A 4,491-nucleotide genomic window follows, 5' to 3' on the forward strand; every position below is an offset into this window, starting at 1 on the left:
CGCATTGCCCGAGCCAAGAAAGAGTACAGTACCGTACCTGACACATCTCGGTACCTTGACAACTTGCTTTGGCCCGGTCGTGCCAGCATTTGCTTTTTGAAATCGGAATCTGAGACATACACTCAGAGTTTACAGGTACAAGCACTCGAGTATACTTGTACTTGCACAGCTTTCTGAGCCCCTGGAAAAGAAAGTCTGAGTATCATGATCCCAACAAGTTGTTGCCCCCAACCTGCTCTCTTGGGCTTCTTCACCAGGGAGGAAGAAAAATAAATAAATAAATAAATAGGCCACCGGCATATCCGTGCTTACTCTCCCCGTAATCTGGCTATGCAAGCACTCGAGAGCTCCGTCATCGCTGGGGGGGAAAGAAAATAATAATCCAAAAATTTTGAAAGAACCTCGCTTCAAAGAAGGTAGGGGGGGGTGTGGGTGGGTAGGTACAGTATGATAGGTAGGAGGTCCGTGATGAGAAAACCGCCTGACCGAAGAAATGAGTGATACCACATGACGCCCAAGCTCCACTTCCTCTCCACTTCCTCGGGGGAATCAAAAAAAGTCAAAATTGCTGTATCCACACATGCTGTGTTTTAAGGGACTTGCGCATATCTTTCTGATATCACGCTAGTCACGCAATCCGATCACATCATGATAGAAGAGGCATTCAAGTACGAGTATCGTACTCGTGCTATGCAGAAATTCTCCGACGGACTTCTGGAGCGACAACTCCTTCAGTCGGAGTTCTCTTTGGTTAGTTTAGTCCAGTCCAGTCTAAATTGGTAGGGGAGAGAGGGTTCCGTGATATTGTAGAAGCGACCTCGTGATCTCGCATTCCATGTCGAATCCTAGCAATCTGGTCGGTCCAGGGTAGATACAGCAGCATGGAGGGGGGGCTTGGAGGGAAAAGAAAGCCTTCACTAAGGTTTTTTTTTTTTCCTTTTTGCCCAGGGTTTTAGTGCCGGGTAGGGTAGCAAGCGCTGTAAGAGAGAAAAACGAGGTATATGGTATGTGCATACGGTACTTGTTGGGAGCTGTACCGTACGCCCCTTATGAGGGGGGCTGTGGGAAGGGAAGTAATGCAAGATAAAGTAGGGCGTAGAAGGAGCAAGAGAAGAGGGGGAGAAGGGGGGGGGGAGGTTGAGTTGGTCATTGGTTATCACTCACCCACAGATGCTGGACAACGCGCTGTGCTCGAGTGTGATACTTGCGTTTCTGTCCTGCCTCTGCCTTCTTCATGCATGGTGGCTCAGGCTCTGGCCAACCTGGCTCACCAGGGACAACCTGCCACTACCCCGTACAAGTGTCTTCGATCTGGTAGAGTCATGTTTAACCACTTTTCTATAGACTTCTCTTCATTTCCCTGCCCTACTCTGCCCAGCTACCATACCTTACCGGTATGATACAGTAAATCTTTTGATTACTATGCTATTGGCAACAAAGCCTTTTAGATGTCGTCAATTTGGAAATATGCCGTCGAAGAGGTGAACTCTTTGCGCTGGGTAAACCCCTCCTTTGGTCCCATTATGAAACTCTGAGGAAAATCGGAATCAAGGCCAACAAAATAGGGGTAGAAAAAAAAAATGAAAAAATGGGTGTTGTTGAATTTTTTTTTTTGGATTTCTTTAGAATCTTTTATCATCTGAAAGCCATTCCGAAAGTTTCTGTGTGTTGGTCTGCGCTCACTTTGGAGCGACGTGTTTTGTGCGGTTTGTCTTGAGAAGATGGCTCAACAGCTTCACTATATCACTCAGTCTACCTTAAAACATCTCAGGAAATAAAAATTTAGAAGAAAAATATCAGCAAGCTTTTGGCAACTCTCGATTTTATTTTACTTTTATTCTTAATCCCTTTGAATAGTTTTGAGGAATAGAAAGCCCGGTTAAACTCCCTCCCCCTGGAATATTTTGTCCCTCCATCGCAATGGAAAACTCCGCTGATGGGACAAACGATATGGTGAATGGTGAACTTCTCGGTCGAAGGTATCCGAAAGGGTTTTTTACCTCCAGGCACATGGTAGATGATGCGAGTATCATACATTATCCAAAATGTTTTTCTCCTATGATACATACTTCACGTCTACCGCCTGCACAGTCGGAACGCCCACTTACCGCCCGACGATGTCAATGTGTCCTCAATGATATTACCCTAAATTTACCACGACTCGGGGCTGACGTCGGAGAATTATGATACCTCTGTAACACGCCCATTGGTCGGCGAGAACGGAGGCAAAAAAAAATTAAATAAATTAGATTAACCCATTCGTAGTAAGGATTTTCACGTGTCAAATTTTGATCATCATAGCCAGAGCTGGTTTGGCCGGCTTTTTGGCTCTTTTTGGTCATGTTACTACTAGCTTTATACAAAGTTTTCATACCATTTGTGGTCTTAGCTAAATGTCATTCAGATCCGGGTATGTGGGTTTTTTTTTTGAGGGCGGTTTCCAAAAAAAAGAAAAAGAAAAAAGAAAAAGATGATGGGGGTAATGGGTGCCGGTTTTAAAAAAGCTTCGGGGAATTTTTTTTTTAACTCTTTTTTTTTATCCTCGGTTTAGTCTACTTTTGGTGTGGGGATGGGGTAAGGGGGGCTGGTAAGGGGTTTTTTTTTTTTTTTTTAAATCATGATAGTAATATTATTACCGATGTCAGTGTGGGGGCTTGATGCAGGGTACTCGAGTAGATTGGAGGCATGCAGATAGATGGCAGAGCTCGGGAGGGTGAAGTTTCCAGGGCAAGAGAGAAAATAATTCCAAGGAGAAAAAAGAATCCATTACCGTAGTCTATTGTCGGCCTTTTTTTTTTTTTTTTTGTGTGGGAAAGACTTTTTCTCTTTTTTGCGCTACCCGCGCACTTCCTGAATACTACAAGTAGACAGATAGTGTTAGCACAGTACAGTACAGCACGGTACTACACTGCTTCCGCCGCAAATCCCGCTGCCAAACGATAAGCCTCAAACTCAATTCATGCAACAGAATGCGTACCGAAGCAAAGCAACCTGCGGCATCGGGCAGCAGTGCTACATACCTTCCGCACACGACCAAGAAAGAAACCCCACAAACCCCCCCCTCTTCCCTGTCCAAACCATTTCTCCCACAGCCTCGCACAACGCTGCGACGCCCACCCCACGAAGCGAAGCGAAAAAAAAAAAAAAAAAAAAAAAAAAAACACATTACGAATCGCCCGGAACCTTCGTATTCTCTCTCGCCAGCGGGAGCGCACGAGTGATACCCCATGACATCCGGACCGACTTCATGACGTCTTTCTTCTTCTCCTCCATCGCCGTTCCTTACCTATGGTACATACATAGCGGTATTCAATATTGATTCCTCACGTCGGAGCACCGCCGGATCCGGCTTCAGTGTTTCATCGTGTACAAGCCTCTTACCCTCATATCCTTTTTTTCTTCTTTTTCTTACCCTGCTCTCGGCGGAGCGAGCACTTGAGCCCCATCAGCCATGTCCGATTGATATAAACGATCGGTCGGGGCATGCATTGTCCATACTATACATCTCCGCCTCGCGAAGGACAATATGGTGGGTAACTCACTGTACCGTCGGGGGCTCATTGTCAGAGGCGTTTTTTCCTCTTCTTTTCTTTTTTCTCCCCAACGGTTTTCCCTTTATCCTCATTCCCTACCTTACGAGTACTGTTTCTGCTGTTTCTGCTGTTGGGCTAGAGCTGGGTTTCACGTGAAAGAAAAGGAATTTGCAATTTTTCTTTTCTTTCCCGGATAGGGCGGGCGTGGGAAGGATGTTCTATGCGCCTTGCGATAGATAGGACGTAGTGCATTGCTGTCCGGGGGGTTTTTTTTTCTCAATTTCTACTTGTACGCATTTCCAACAAAAAACTCGTACATGAAATCATAGTGCGTCACTCGCCATGTGAAAATTGACAAGGGGGGCATTACGATCTGGTGAAGAAGTTACGGAAGCGCCAGTGACGGACGGAGTCATAACCCATGGATGAGGTTACTCGTACGCTACGCTACACAGCGCTGTCAAAATGTTTTTTGCTCCTCGCCAAAAAACAGGAGTTTCTCGATTAATAGCAAGCGAAGTTATGATCAGCGCCGGCAATAACAAAACCTGAGTTCGAGGCCTGCCTGAATGCCTGAATGCCTGAATGCCTGAATGCCTGAATGCCTGCCTGACTGCCTGGCTCCCCCCCCTTCCCTTCCCTTCCCTCGCTACGACTACTTGTACTTTCTGGATAACTAAATAAATTAACTGCCCGGCGAACCGTGCACACACACACACACAAATTGGATCTGACAATTAGCCATCATTTTCCCAAAACCCTCTACCTCAACCAGGTACATGATCCCTGTCGAGGCATCAAGTTAACACCCCTGCACCACCCAATACCGGTATCATAGCAGCAGCGGTAACGAGTACTGTAACGAGAGGACTCCTCAAATAGATGTTCTTGTGTAAAATACGGTAACTGTAACTCTTAGTTACCGGTACGGCAGGTAAAATAAAAATAAAAAAAATAA

This window comes from Tuber melanosporum, assembly GCF_000151645.1.
Source record: "Tuber melanosporum whole genome shotgun sequence assembly, scaffold_193, strain Mel28".
NCBI lineage: Eukaryota > Fungi > Ascomycota > Pezizomycetes > Pezizales > Tuberaceae > Tuber > Tuber melanosporum.